Source organism: Loxodonta africana, chromosome 13 (genome assembly GCF_030014295.1).
Source record: "Loxodonta africana isolate mLoxAfr1 chromosome 13, mLoxAfr1.hap2, whole genome shotgun sequence".
Taxonomy (NCBI): domain Eukaryota; kingdom Metazoa; phylum Chordata; class Mammalia; order Proboscidea; family Elephantidae; genus Loxodonta; species Loxodonta africana.
Window position 1 is genome coordinate 36,209,818 of NC_087354.1, and position 16,474 is coordinate 36,226,291.

The following is a 16,474-nucleotide window of genomic DNA, read 5'->3' on the forward strand; positions in this document are numbered from 1 at the left end:
AAACTAGAAAATACCCAATATCCATACCTTTATTCATCACCACAGTTGATTTTTAAAAAATGTATAGTAATTCCTATGAAATAGGAAGGACAGCTGGAAGTACAGGACTCAATATTGGTAAAGATAAGGAGGAAATGTATCTTTTCTCATACTTTTGTCATTATACTCTAATTTTTGGTTAAACTTTTAAAGGACCAATGGGCAGTATTTATGCAAAGTCTTTAAAAAGTTCATACGTCGACTCAAAAATTCTACAACTAAGACTAAAACCAAAAAAACCCAAACCTGTTGCCGTAGAGTCGATTCCGACTCAGAGTGACCCTACATGACACAGCAGAACTGCCCCACTGGGTTTCCAAGGGGCGCTTGGTGGATTCAAACTGCTGACCTTTTGGTTAGTAGCTGTAGCTCTTAACCACTATGCCACCAGGGTTTCCTCAAGAAATAAATCCTAAAGAAATAATGAGAGATAAATCCTAAAGAAATAATAAGAAATCCAAAGATTGAGCTCTTAAGATGATCTTCACCACACTAAAACAGAAAAAAGGATAAAACAGCACAAGCTACACACAATAGATGGCTAGTCTAATTACAGAGCTATCTTAAGATGAAATACTACATACCCTTTAAAAAACATATTAATAAATGGGAATGCAGTTGTGGGCATCAGGAAATCCCTGCTCTAGAGTATTTTATATTCAAGCAGGGGAGAGAGACAATAACCAAACAAAGAAAAAACAATTTCAGATAATAGGTTCTATGAAGAAAGCAAGCATAATCAAGCTTGGTCAGCAAAGATGCTCAGTAAAGATATCTCTGAGGGGTGACATTTGAGTAGAAATCTGACTGAGTGTTCTAGACAGGATGAACAGCAATTTTAAGGCAATAAGCTTGGCATGTTCAAGGACCACAAGAGGCCGGTGTACCTGGAGGTGAATAAGTCAGGAGGAAGAGCGGTAGAAGACAGGTCTACGAAGCTGGCAAGGCTAGAAAATCTAGGGTAGTACTGTCCAATACAGTAGCCACTAGTCACTTTTGGCCACTGAGCACTAGAAATGTAACTAGTCCAAATTGAGATAGACTAGAAGTGAAAAGTCGGAATCCACTTGATGTCAATGGATTCAGTATGGTTTTCTGGAAGTGAAAAATACACACTGGATTGGGAAGACAGTATGAAAAAAGGAAAGCAAAATATCCCATTAATAACTTCTTATTTACATGTTTAAATGATAACATTTTAGGTTAAATAAAATATACTTCACCTGTTTCTTTTCTTTTAAGTAATGTGGCCATCAGAACACTTTAAATTACTATGTGGCTCCCATTGGACATTTGCTGGCTAGGGTATCATAAGCCATAGTACAAAGTTTGAATTTTATTTTGTGTACAGAAAAGCCACTGGAGGGTTTTGAACACTGCAGTAAGATAATCTAATTTACACATTTAAATGACTATGCTCCATAGGAGTAGCCAGAGTAGACTGCAGAGGAGCAAAAGTTGAAGCAGAGATACCAGTTAGATGACTACTGTACCATCTTACCACCACCTGTCTGTCAGTTTGTTGTACTGTGGTAGCTTCTGCACTGCTGGAAGCTATGCCACTGGTATTCAAATACCAGCAGGGTCACCCATGGTGGACAGGTTCAGTGGAGCTTACAGACTAAGACTAGGAAGAAAGGCTTGGTGATCTACTTCCAAAAATTAACCAGTGAAAACTTTATGGTTCACGACAGAACACTGTCCAAGTTGTCTGCTTTGGACATGTCATCAGGAGGGATCAATCACTGGAGGAGGAGATCATGTCTGGTAAAGTAGAGGGCCCGCGAAGGAGATGGATTGGCACAACAGCCACAATGATGGACACAGTTATGAGGATGATGCAGGACTGCGCAGCCTCTAGTTCTATTGTACGTAAGGTCACCATGAGTCAGAGTCCACTAGACAGCAGCTATCTATCTACACCTAATACTGGTTAGAATTCAACATTTAATTGTTCAGGATACGAAGAATACACAGAAAGACCAGGAGTATGCTAGCCAAAAATGGTAACAATGGTTATCTCTGGTAGTATTATGAATGACTTTTCTCTGTAATTTTTCTATTTCTTTTGAAAGTTCCCAAAACAAAATACATTACCCTTATAATCAAATAAAAAATTAATTTTTTAAAGCAGGATAATACAGCCCTAACAAAACATTCTGATTATTTGTCTGAAAGCTACATATACCACAAAAAATGAAACCATCTCACACTTTCAGATAAAAACAGGTTTTTCAAAGCCAAACATAAATGCATGTTACACACAACCTTCTATCTTCAGAAAATTAAGGAAATATTGCTACCTAATTTGTGTCACTGCGTTGCTGTTAGCATGATAAATAAAACAGATCCCTCTGGAAGCACACCTTGAGGGTATTCCTAACTTGAGGATAAGAAAGGAAAAAAGACTTAAATGTGTGGTTGACATTTCCTGGAATACCCACTACATTTCTTTCTCCAAAAATGTTCCAAAAGACACATTCACTGTAATTCCACAGAAAAACATCTTGGTCCTAATTGCTTCTCTAAAAGGCTCTGCCACTTGATATGTGTGTGCTTCCTTAACTACAGTCTGTGCAAAACTGGTATGATAAGGGGCAGCCTTCTTTTACATAAGTATGCTAAAGCACAAGAGACATTTTAATTAACTTGCCAGAGATTAACAGCAGGGTGTAGGAGAGAAATAGAAAGAATGATTTATTTTACACACAGTCAAGGTTTTTTCCTACTAACCTACCACTTTTGCACTGAAAAAAGGAAACAGCAAATAGTGCCACGCTTTTTATAATGTGATTTGCAAATGAAGAGACTATTTATATATTGATTAACAGGGATCTGCTTCTAAGCAAGTGTTCAACAACTATGAACCAATCACTACGGTATGAATATTCCATTTAAATGCAATACAAAATCCCAGTGTGATCCGTTCAATTTATTCCTAGTATTTCAATCCATTCTATGCTGGCTACCGAAAACAGTCTACTCTAAATTTACAGCTACATATTTACTCTAGAGACACTCTAGCACTTGTGCACCGGGAGCCAGAAACAATGTATGTTCATAGAGCACAGTTCTTAATAGCGATAAAACCAAAAAGAAAAACCCACAAACAACTTAAACGTGCACGAGTTATGGCAGATTAGCACAATATCATACAGCAATGAAAACGCGTGAAACACAGTTGCATGCTATTTTTATAAAAGCAAATTAAACACACTGTATTTGGGCATGCAAATATATGTGGTGAAACTTTTTTAAAGAGGCGAAATGATAAACACAAAATTCACTAGACTAAAAGGATTACTTCAATGCGAAGAGGCAAAGAAACTCCTGAGTAGATGCATGTTTTGGCAAAGTTCCAGTTCTTGCCTGGGTGGAGGGGTCCAGGTTTTTTACTATGTTTTATGGTTTTACCTATATGGCATTAAGAATATTCCTTTGTTAAGTGTTTAGATATATTTTCTGATTACTCAGGGACTTTGAATGGCTTTATTGAGGTATGACTGACACACAATAAACTGCACATGTTTAAAGTGTAAAATTTGGTAAGTTTTGACATATGTATACACCCAGTAAATTGTCAATACAATCAAGATAATAAACAAATCTATCACTTCCTAAATTCTCCTTCTGTAAGTTTGTAATCCCTGCCTCCCTTAGATTTTAAAATGTAACAGAACAAAAATGAAAACTTGTTTTGTAAACTTAAATATGTATATTTTGCAAAAAAGAACACTTCGCCCACACATCCTGAAGACTGTATGCAACCCGATACCTAAGTGCCCTAATTGGCGATGTAATTACTACATAACTCACCTTACACGTTTAAGGTATTTTACACGGAAAAATCAAATTCCGGACTCAATAACACTTCAAAGCCCTTCAGATGGCTCGGTTTTCACCGCCAAACACTGTAATATCAATTGTCTACGTGTAACTCCAAGGCCCTAACTTCCTCAGAGCGGTTAGCAACTTTCTCGCTGGGGAGATGAGTCCTCGGGTTTTAAATCTGAGATTAGTGCTACATCACAGAAGGACGTCAAAATAACTTCAAACACAACAGCCTTATGCACTTCCTTAGCTACCTGTTTACGCAGCTAGACACAAACTTGAAAACACTACTTCAAAAGAGCTGAAAAAATATTCGGAAATCCTGAGTAAACAAAACATCCAGCGAGACGAGGACGCACTCCCGTCCCCTCGGCCGGTCCGAACGCTCCGACGCGCCAGCCTTCCCCCCGCGCTGGCGCTGGAGACACCGCAGGTGCAAAAACGTCCCATAAAGGACCTCGGACGCGGAGAGGCGGGGCGGAGACACGGCGGGTTCTAGTGACAGGGACGCGCCGGGTGCCCGGGCCCCTCCGACCCCCGCCCGCCAACTGCTCGGCATGGGATCCGGGCGGCGAGCGTCGCCGGCCGCCGCAGGGAGCGGGACATTCCGGCCGCCCTGGCGCTGCCACCCGAGCGAGCAGCCGGCCCGGGACCGCGAGCGCCCGGCGCGCGCTTCCGAGAGAGCCAAGAGCGCCGGAGCCCGCCCGCCGGGTCCCAGCCCCTGCCCCCGGGGCCGGGAATCCCCTCGCCCCTCGCCTCAGCGCGAACGCCCGGCCAGGGCCCGCGAGCCAGCCGCGGGCTCACCACCTGCTGCGCCGGCCGGCTGCCCTCCGCTTCCGGCTCGCCGGCGCCGGGAGGGGCCGGGGGCGGGCCTCGCTGCCTCTCGCCTCAGCCCGGTGGGGGAAGGGATCGGGAGGGGGAGGGGCAGCGCCGAGCCGGCCGGACCCCACAGGCCGCCCTCCTCACCTGGCGGCGGCTCTCTCCGCCTGACGTGCTGCCCGCCGCCGCCGGTCGCCGCCGGTGAATGGGGACAGGTGAGGCCGCCGAACCCCAGCTCGCTCCGGCCCCGCCGCCGCCGGCCCCTCCGTCCGCTGTTTATTAAACTTTTCTGTTTGGTTGTTCGTCCTGTGACGCAACCGCAGAGGAGAGCCCGGGATTGGCGGACGCCAGGCGTTGACGCCGCACCCCCCGCCCCTGTCCTCTGCCTAATTATTACCGGCCCGGGCGGAGCCGCAAGGCGGAGGAGGTGGGGAGAGGCGGGCCTAGGGCTCAGAGCTCGCGACGATTGGCCGGAGCGTAAGAGAAGAGGCGGGGCAAAGTGAGGAAGGCGCTCCTCCTCCACTGCCCCCTTCTTTGCCCTCCCTCAATGGCCTTTCCTGCCACGGTCTCTCTCCTTTCTACTCGGGCGGGAGGGCAGTACTAGGGGTCCTGCGGAGATTTAAACGGTCTGGAGATGGAGATTCAGGTTCCTGTACTACCTCACCGGGAGCGGCGTGCTCCTGGCTCAGGATTAAGGCGTCAGAAAGAGCTGGCGCTCCACCTACCAGTTGTGCAAGACGGAATTGTGAGCTTCTCTCCTCACATGCAACCCCGTGCTCCTATCTTAGCTAGCGCAAAGTCCGAGTTCTGGGTGCGTATTGGAAGGCAGTACTCTGCCCTATCCTGAGCCAGGATTTCGGAAGAGAAGCAAGACTAGAAGCGTGCTTCCACACGTGTGCAACAGGCACATGCACGGGCACACAGGCCCCCACGAGTACCCCCTGCTTCCAGCTTTTTTGCAAAAGCTCGGGTCTCAGTTCCCAGCTGCCTGGTGCGGATCGTGATGCTGCGCTGGGGTAGAGAGTGATGAAGAGGATGGCTCTCCCGAGGCTTCTTAGCCTTGGGGCTCATGTGCAGCGTAAGCAAGAAGTATGTGACACCTAGTTGGAGTTCATTCAGCCCAACCATGAGTGAGGGGTTCGGATGGGAACGACAGGCAGGCGGGGGACAGAGTCCTGAGGATCTTTATTTTTAAATTTGATATTTGGTTCGCCATGGATTTTTTCTCATATTTGATTTTTAAAAATATGGTATTAAAATATTACCTTGATTACTGAGTTTTTTTGTGCCACCTTAAATGTGCCTGAGGTGAGTGCATCACTCGCCTCCCCCTAGTTACGGCCCTGAGGATTCATAGCTCAGTTGGGGAGGGAGGATTTTGACAAAAGATAGGGATCTTGCAATGAGCCTTTGCATAAAAAAAAAAAAAATTTTTTTTTTTTTTGCATAAGAAGTGGTTAATTATGGAGAAGAGTCCCTGGGTGGTGCAAACAGTAAACGCTGGACTACTAGCCTAAAGGTTGGAGGTTCAAACCCACCCAGAGGCACATCAGAAAACATGGGATTCCGGTGAGTCAGAGTTGACTGGATGGTAAGGAGGACAGAGGTGAAAAAGTTTTTCAAGGCAGTGGCAATGGCTTCTGGAGCTGTTCCGGAAACAGAAGGAAATGCTTTCTTGCTCCCCTAAAGAGGCAGGAACATACAGTGCAGGTTTGAAGAACAGGGTGTGCTGTGTTGTGAGGTGTGTAGATGCAGAGGTGATAGCTTCTTCAGGGGAATAGGTAAGGAATGTAATGTGTAAAATTGAGCCTGATTTAAGTAATAGGAGCAGGAGAGTGGCAAGCTGCAAAGCGCTTGATCAGGCCCTGAAGGCATTCAAAATGTTTTTTAAAAAAGCAATCAAATTTAATTAAAACAAGCACTGGCTAACCCAACAAAAGAGGATTTTTTGTTTGTTTGTTTTCCCAAGGACATCATCTCTGGAAATGGAGATCTGTTTAGACAGATAGCTTTAGGGTCAGTTATTACAGGCATTGAAAGCCAAATTAAAGAGGAAACTTTACTTAGCTGGGCGTCTCCTCACGTGGTTTCTCACAGCATGGAAGTTTCAGGAATATAAGGAGCGAGAGTGAAGCTCCCCCCTCTTCTAACCCCTTTAGACTTTGCTTGGAAATCACCCATGGTCACTTCTGTCATATTCGCTTGATCAAAACAGGTCACCCAACCCAGTGCCGTCGAGTCGATTCCGACTCATAGTGACCCAAATCAAGAAGTAGAGAACTATACTTCACTATTTGAAGAAAGGAGCTTACAAAGAATTTGTGGCCATTGTAATCCACTTCACCACCCTACCTTTTCAATACTGTTTCCAAGGAAGGGCCCACCCACTTCTGACACAAGTGGGAACTGGCTAGGGGAAGGGCCAGAACAGAAGTACCTTTAAAAAAACTTTTCAGAAACTTCTGCTTATAGGGCTTCCTCTAATGACTTTTCACCAGTCTAGAAACCAGAGATTCTCAAGCTTTTTTGGTCTCAGGATCCATTATTTATTAAGGACCCCAAAAAGTTCTTGTTTATGTGGGTTATATCTATATATTTATTCTTAGAAATTAAAACCGAAAAATTTTAAAAATATTTATTAATTCATTTAAAAATAACAGTAACACGTTAACATAAGGACATTTTTTAATGAAAAAACTTTTTCAGGATATAAGTTAGAATAGCATGACGTTACTTTTTTGCAAATCTCTTTAACATTTGGCTTAACAGAAGTTAGCTTGATTTGCATCAATCTGCTGCAATATCAACATGTCACGTAGCCTCTGGAAAACACTATACATCATGAGAGAATAACAGTGACAAAGACAAATAATGACAATGTTATTATGATGGAGCTCTGGTCGCACAGTGTTTAAGAGCTGTGGCTGCTAACCAAAAGGTTGGTAGTTCGAATCGAAACTAGCCGCTCCTTGGAAACCCTTTGAGGCAGTTCTACTCTTTCCTGTAGGATCACTATGAGTTGGAATCGACTCTGTGGCAAAGGGCTAGGTTTATTTTTATTATTATTTTGATACTTATGAAATAATACTAACTCATTATTTGCCACTTTCCCTGAAAGGGGGCAATGGTGGTTCAGTGGTAGAATTCTTGCCTTCCATGTTGGAGACCCGGGTTCAATTTCCAGCCAATGTACTTCATACTGAGCTACCACCTGTCTGTTGTTGGAGGCTTGCCCAAAAATTAGCACATGTTCCGATCCTGTTGTATAAGGGGTCACCATGTGTTGGGGCCCACTCAATGACAGCTAACAACAAAAACAATTATGAAAATAGTTTTGATCTCACAGGCTTACTGCAAACAACTTCAGAACCGCTGGTCCAAACCACCATCATGATAACATATCCATTGCCGTCCAGTCCATTCTGACTCATAGTGACCCCATAGGATTTCCACAGGGTTTCCAAGACTGTAATCTTTATGAAAGCAGACTGCCACATCTTCCTCCTTCGGAATAGCTGGTGGGTTTGAACCACTGACCTTTAGGTTAACAGCGGAACACTTAACCACTGCCCCTCAGGACTCCTCATGATGACATAATGGCTTAAAATTGTTAAAAGGTTACTATACTTGAAGAAGGTTCTCAGGTAAGTAGCTCCCTCAACTCATGGACAAGCTTCTCCCCATCTCCTACCATTCATTACATTCATAATGCCAGTCCTATTCATGACCTCAACATTATGCGTGTATTGTCTGCTTATCCTTACCAAACTCCTATTCATCCCCCAAAACCCAGTATAAATTCCTGTTTCTTGGTGAAGACTTTCTTGAATCCTATAAGAAAATTAGGGCTCCCTATAAAAAAAAAAGAAAAAAAAATTTTTTTTTTTTATGGGGCAGTTCTACTCTGTCCTATAGGGTCTCTATGAGTCGGAATCAACTCAACGGCACTGGGTTTCTTCTGTTCTGTGTTTTCTCACTTTATTTCTGCTTGTCTAATAGTACTTATGTTAAAGTGAAATTTATCAGTCTGTATGTTTGCCTTCTCCCTGGTATGCAAGAAACTAATTTTTCTGAAGTTTGATTTCTTTTTTCCTACTGGTTTGAGATAAGGATGTAAATTGGTTTATTTCCAAATCTCTGACCTATTAACAGAATGTATCCTTCCTTTCACTATGGTTTTGTGCAAGGCTTTCTTTATCATATATTAACTTTTTCTACATAATAGATTCTAGACCTGGGCTTTTCCCCTAGTCTTGTTAGTCTCGTTCAGCAGTGTGTTTTTGCTAAGACCTCTGCTATTTTAATCACGTTGCTTTATAGTATGTTTTAATATCTACTAGAGCTCGGCTTTTCACCACCCATTGCTCTCCTTCTGAATTTTATTTGAAATTCTGATGTGTTTATACCTTCAGGTTAACTTTAGAATAATTGTGTCAGTTTCCCAGAAATACCCTGCCAAGATTTTAATTGGGATTGCATATGCCTGAAACAATTTGGGGCAGCAGAGCCAGAAATTTGCATCTTCACAGTGTTTGGATGGTCCGTCAAGAAATCTGCTGAGGTTTTTTTCATTTACAATCTTCTTCTTTTTTTTTTGACTCTCAAATACAATGTATTTCTAAAGTCTGGGGTAGATTCAGGCTTGTTCAGCCTTCCAGGATGAAGTGGGAAGACAGGAATCTCCAAAGTTCCTGCCTTTGTATCATCGATTGCATTTTCTTGTTGGTTGAAGTCTCCAGGACCTGTTTATGTCTTACATAATAAGGAAAGAGCTAACCGTCTCCTGCTATCCCCCCATGTTGTTCCTTGATAGGTTTTCCCAAAGTTGTAGAGAAATTTAAATAGCGAGAGAATATAAAGTGAAGTATTATAAAAACAATTTGGTTTAAAATAATACAGATAATTTTAATTTTGCTTCATAAATTATTCTCCTGAATAAAAGTGTACTTGTTACTGAATTAAGACATAGACCGAGGTACAAGTACCTCTTATGATTTTTATGATAACACATTCTTCCCATCAAAGAGGACTCTACATAAGGCAAAACCTACCTCTCAACTTAAAAAAAAAAGCACTTTTAAACCATGTCCAAAATGGAATTTTGCCAAGTAACACCCACGTATTCCATGACTTAATTTTCTTAGCCAGGACTGGCTACCTGCTTCGAAGAGGTCACAACCTTGAAATCCCTATGGAGCAGTGCTACTCTGCACACACGGGGCCTCCATGAATCAGAATCAACTTGATGCCAACTAACAACAACAAATTGTAATTACTAGCTACCCCCAGTCTGTCAGTGGAGGCTTGCCTGTTGCTATGATGCTGAACAGGTTTCAGAAGAGCTTCTAGGCTATGACAGACTAGGAAACAAGGCCTGGTAATCTGCTTCCAAAAATCAGCCGGTGGAAACCCTGTGGATCACAATGGTCTGATCCACAGCTGATCATGGGGCTCTACGACTGATCGTGGGGATTATGCAGGACCGGGCAGTGTTTTCATTCTGTTGTGCATGGAGTTAACATGAGGTAGAACAGACTCAACAGCAGCTGATGACAACAACAAGCGGAAAGATGTATTCATTGACTAATAAAAGCTAATAAACCCAGTACTGATTGGTTATTTATGTTGAGTCCTGTGCTAAGCATTTTAATTGTATTATTTGACAAAAACATCCCAGTACCCACACGAATATAGTCAGCTTATTTTTGGCAAAGGCACAAAGTCAATTTCAACGGAGAAAGGATGGTTTTTCAACAAACGGCACTAGAATAATTGGACTTCCTTATGGAGAAAAAAATGAACGTTGACAGAGATCTTACACCTTTCATGAAAATTCACTCGAAATGGATCATAGATCTAAGTGTAAAAAACAAAACTGTAACACTTCTAGAAAAAGATATAGGAGAAAAATCTATGCACCTTTGGTTTGGTGATACACCAAAAGCACAATCCATGAAAGAGAAAATACGTAAGCTGGATTTTTTTTAATTAAGTACCTTTGCTCTGCAAAAGGCACTGTTAAAGAGGAAGAGAACACAAGCCACAGACTAGGAAAAAAATATTTGCAAAACACGTATCTGATAAAGGACTTATATCCAAAATACACAAAGAAGTCTTAAAACTCAACAATAATTCTCTACGAAAGATGTACAAGTGGCCAACAAGCAGTTGAAAGCATGCTCAGCATCATTAGTCATTAAAAAAAAAAAAAAATTTTTTTTTTTTTATTAGTCATTAAAAATTAGGGAGAGGCAAATCAAAACCACAGGGAGGTACCACTTCACACCCATTAGGATGGCTATTATATACATATATTTTTATAAAAAAGGCAAATATCAAATGTTGGCAAGGATGTAAGGATCCCTGGTAGTGCAGTGGTTAAGCGCTTGGCTGCTAACTGAGAGGTCAGCAGTTCAAACCCACCAGCTACTCCTTGGGAGAAAGGCGTGGCAGTCTGCTTTCATAGAGATTTACAGCCTTGGAAACGCTGTGGGGTGCCCCACAGGGTTGCTATGAGTTGGAATAGACGACGTCATCAGGTGGCAAGAATGTAGAGAAATTGGAACACTTGTATGTTGCTGGTGGGAAAGTAAAATGGTGTAGCCAATGTGGACAACAGTTTGGCCGTTCCTCAAAAAGTTAAACATAGGATTATAATATGATCCAGCAATCCATTCCTAGGTATGTACCCAAAAGCCTTGAGAGCAGGGCCTAAAACACTGCACACCAATGTTCACTGTAGCATAAGTCACAATAGCCAAGAGGTAGAAACAACCCAAGCGTCCATTAACGAATGGATACACAAAATGTGTGTATATATAAAATGAAATACTATTCCGTTATAAAAAGGAATGAAGTTCTAACGTACTACAGTGTGGATGAACCTTGAAAACATGCTAAATGAAACGAGTCAGACACAAAAGGACAAATATTGTGTGATCCCATTTATATGAAATAGGCAAATGCACAGACGCAGAAAGTAAAATGGTGGTTACCAGGGGCTGATGGAGGGAGGGATAGATAGCTGTTAATGGTTACAGACTGGGTTTGGAAAAAAATAATGGTGGTCATTATACAACGTTGTGAGTGTAATTAATGTCACTGGATACTAAACATTTGTTATTAGGGAAATACAAATTAAAAGTACAGTGAGATATTAGAATGGCTAAAATAAAAAAATCTGACAATGTAAATTGCTGGTGATGATATGGAGTAACAGGAATTCTCATTCATTGCTGGTGGGAATGCAATACAGTACGGTCACTTTTGAAGAGTGCTTGGCAGGTTCTTAGAAAACTCAAAATGCTCTTACCATACAATCCTACAATCACTCTCCTAGTATTTACCCAACTGGTTTGAAGTGTATCACATTCAATGTTGTGCCATCATTACCACCATTTGTTTCCAAAAAGTTTTCATCACCCTGATCAATAATGTGCACACAAATGTTTATAGCAACTTTATTTATAATCCCAAAAATCTAGAAGTAACTAAAGTGTCCTTCAATAGGAGTATGGATAAACTGTGGTACACCCATAAAATGCTATGCTATTCAGTGATAAAAAGGAATGAACTTGTGTGTGTGTGTGTTGAAATCTTTTATTTTTTTGTACTTTAGATGAAGGTTTACAGAGCAAACTGGTTTCTCATTAAATAAATAATACACATATAATTTTGTGACATTGGTTGCAAACCCCACAACAGGCTGTTTTGACTACAGTAGTTGTATAGCAGGTTCTGAGGTCAGGTAGTGGTAGTCCTCCTACTTTATTCTTCTTCAATAGTGCTTTACTTATCCGGGGCCTCTTCCCTTTTCATATAAAGTTAATGATTAGTTTTTACATCTCTTTAAAGAGTGTTGTTGATATTTGAATCTGGATTGCATCATATTTGTAGATTGCTTTGGGTAGAATTGACACTTTCACAATGTTAAGTCTACCTATTTATGAGCGTGGTATGTTTTTCCATTTATGTAGGCCTCTCTTGGTTTCCTGCAGTAGTATTTTATAGTTTTCTTTGTGTAGGTCTTTTACATTCCTGGTTAGATTTATTCAAAAGGAATGAACTTTTAAGCCAGGCAAAAACGTGGAAGAAACTTAAATGCATACTGCTAAGTGAAAGAAGCCAATCTGAAAGGACTGCATACCGTTTCATGACGTTCTTGAAAAGGCAAAACTATAGAATTGGTAAACAGATCAGTGGTTCCCAGGGGCCCAGGAGAAGAGGTTTGGAGAGGTGAAGCACAGGGACTTTTTTCAGGTGGTGAAACTACTCTGTATAGTACTGTAATGGTGAATATATGACACTATGCATTTGTCAGAGCCCACAGAACTTTACAGCACAAAGAATGAACTTTATGCAAATTTGAAAAAGTCATGAGTTCAGTGGATCCCGACTGTGACAAAGAATCTGACTATAACACAAACGTATGAAAAATCTCACTGAAGATTGGGGGGAGGTGAGGGATTGCTAACCTAATAACTTTGGAAATGAGAGGCGTTTATAAGATTAAAGGCAAAAGGTGCTGTACTTCCACGCTGTACTCTGGTTGACAAAGCTGTTTTCCACAGTGGTAATAACTGCGGCTGCTAGCTGGAAGGCTGGAAGTTGAAGTCCACTCAGGGATGCCTTGGAAGCAAGGCCTAGTGATCTACTTCTAAAAAATCAGCCACTGAAAATCCGATGGAACACAGTTCTACTCTGACACACATTTGCTTGCCATGAGTTGGAATTGACTCAATGGCAATTGGTCTGCTTCTTACAGGTTAAGAATTCCAAAAACACTAGGAATTGAACAGTTAAGTAAATAAGTGGAGGAGAGTGGGAGCCAGATTTCTCACTGTTGGAGTGAGAGGTTACAGACAAGGGGAGAAGATCAGAAAGATCCACGTGGTACTGGATTAGAGTTGGAAGCATCGGTATGAACTCGTGTTTAGCGTGATATAGAGACAGGTGGGTACATATAGGTTAGTATATACACATGTATTTCCTTGGTTTCTCAGCTGAGAAGACCTAGAAGCAAGGACACTCCAGTAGCAATGAGCACATCCAGCACGTGGATCTTGGTTTCCAATACCATTCTTTAATAAAAGGAACCAGGGATCCTCGGCGAAATGGCTGCTTCTAGAACTGAGGCAGGAAATGCACAAAATGAGCCTGGGGTGTCTTGCAATACTAGAAGTAAAGAAATGCTCAAAAAAAAAAAAGTAACAATAGGGATATATCAACGGGACACAAGAACCTACTAAAAGAGCTCTCAATGGCCAAAACGGGAACAATCTGAGCAATAAAATAAAGAATGTAGTATTGGATTGTAACCCAAAGTATAAGACAAATGTCTGTGGCTCCATGCTCATGTAAAAATAAGTGGTTAAATAAATAACTCTGTGGGGGAGAATAGACAAATGTCCTATGCAGAAGAATTCCAAGTAATTTATGCAGATACTCTGCCCTCAAGGATGTGGAGCATAACACTTCACTCAAGTGTGGGCTGTGCATATAATGACTTCCTGAAAGAATATTGTATGGAAAGGGAGGAAAAGAGTAACTTTACAGTGGAGAAACCAGACAAATACTACCTCTACCAGGTGATCAAGATCAGCATCAATGGTGATGAGTCCCATTGATGGTATGTACCATTGATACGATGTGATGACGATAGCATTTCTGTGATCTTTCTCCCCAAAACCCACAAACCCAGTGTAACCATGAAAAGAACATCAGACAAATACCAATCAAGGGACAGTCTACAAAATATCTGGCCAGTACTCCTCACAACTCTCACGGTCATCAAAACCCAGGAGCGTCTGAGAAACTCACAATCTAAAGGGGCCTAAGGAGACATGACAACTAAATGTAATGATGTATCCTAGATGGGGTCCTGGAAGAGATACAGGACATTAGGTAAAAACTAAGGAAGTTTAAGTAAACTATGGACTTTAGTTAATAATAATGTATCAATATTGGCTCATTAATTATGGCAAGAGGGCTGTGGTGCTTCATGGTAGAATTCTCACCTTCTGTACAGGTAGACCTGGGTTTGCTTCCCAGACAATGTACCCCATGCACAGCCACCACCCATCTGTCTGTCAGTGGAGGCTTGTATGTTTCTATGATTTTGAACAGGTTTCAGCAGAACTTCCAGACTACGTGGGAACTAGGAAGAAAGGCCTGGTGATCCACTTTCAAAAATCAGCCAGTGAAAACCCTATGGATCACAACTGACCTGCAACCAATTACGGGGATGGCGCAGGACTGGGCAGTGTTCATTCCACTGTGCGTGGGGTGGCCATGAGTCAAGGGTTGGCTCTATGGCAACTAATAACAACAATTGTGACAAATGTACCATAAGATGTTGATAATAGGGGAAATTGGATGTGGGATATATGGGAAATTACTACCTTTATAACTTTTCTGTAAATGTGAAACTGTTCTAAAATAATAATTTTATTAAAAAAAAAAAAACCTCTCAGTAACCACTCAGACACTCCTCAGAACAGAAAACCTTTCTGTTCTCCATTGAACTCGCATGTGTCAGTGACCTGCCTTGCTTGGGCCTTGGGCCAATAGACCCCACTAGTGACCAGTGGTAGGGTGTAGCTGACTCAGTGAGCAAGATGGATGGATGCCCAGCTATGACTTGGAATCTAGCACTGAGGTGAAGAGGACGGGGTGCCAGATATTTTCCTTTTACCTTGTTGAGTCCACTTTTTCATGTTTTTCTCCCCAACTCTGTGCCCTGAGAGGCTGACCAATATGGACTGCCTTAGTGAACATCATTGCTCTTTGGCCTCTAGTTGTGCTTGGTCTCTGGGGATCACTGGTAGGAGATGGGAGGGAGGGAGGAGTGTGAATTTGGGGTATTTATTCTTGGTTCTAGCCTTGCTAGGTCACAGAGAGTTGGCTATGTTCTTCTACTGAAGGCCACAGCTCCTAACAGTGGCCCTTTCCATTCTGCTACTCTTCCCAGAATCCAGTAACAGCTTCCTCCCTTTTATCAGCCCAAACCACACCCTCCACCTTAGCACTGTGTATGCAGATTAAATGTAGCAACTAGCAACCTCACCGGTGTCCTGGGTACCAGGCAAATATGTGTTTATTCACTGAGGACCCTCAATAAATGTTCTTTAAATGAATGAACAAGTCAATGAAACATGAGACCCTTGTGACAATACAGCTATGTGGTTAGAGCACCCGGCAGTCAGTGGTGAGCTCAAACCCTGGCTCCTTCACTCACCAGATGAGTGATCTAGGGCAAGTTGTTTAAATTCTCTAATCTTCGATTTCTTACCTTTACTGTGGACAATATCTTCTATACTAGGTTGATTAAATGAAAAATAGTCTATGCAAAATGCTTAGCACAGAGTCTGGCACAAAAATAAGTGTTGAGTAAACAGTAGTTGTAAATGTTATCTAATAAGTTATCTAATCCAGTCGTGACTAAAATTAGATAGTCTTTTGCAATAGACAAATGAGTAAGGACACAAACAGACACTTAGCAAGCAAGTACAGTAATCGGCAAGCAAAGTTGTCAACATGTTCAACCTAGCAAATACGCAAAGAAACCGTGAGATACCGTGTCTTGCCTCCAAGATTAGAAAACTGTTTTAATAATACTCAAAGCTGGCAAGAACACAATGAAACAGGGACTCTCAGTCACTCATTTTGAGCTAAAAAATGCCAGAATATATGACTTTTCAAAATGTAAAATGCATCTACCTGTGACCCAGTGGAGCCCTGGTGGCGCAGCGTTGAGTGCTAAGCACCTAACCAAAAGGTTGACAAA

General features: G+C 41.8%; 1 protein-coding gene across 3 annotated transcripts in view; it reads right to left on the minus strand.

Annotated features, from left to right (window-relative positions):
* ZFAND6 (zinc finger AN1-type containing 6) overlaps positions 1 to 4,965 on the minus strand; it is a 76,882-nt gene extending 71,917 nt beyond the window's left edge. The window contains exon 1 of one of the 3 annotated variants that reach the window (XM_064267205.1): positions 4,837 to 4,965. The gene's annotated coding sequence lies outside the window, so the exon portion shown is untranslated. Of the gene's footprint in view, positions 1 to 3,855; positions 4,397 to 4,836 lie in introns of those variants that run through there. The other 2 variants (XM_064267206.1, XM_064267207.1) reach the window with 2 other exon arrangements.
* Positions 4,966 to 16,474: the final 11,509 nt, after the last annotated feature.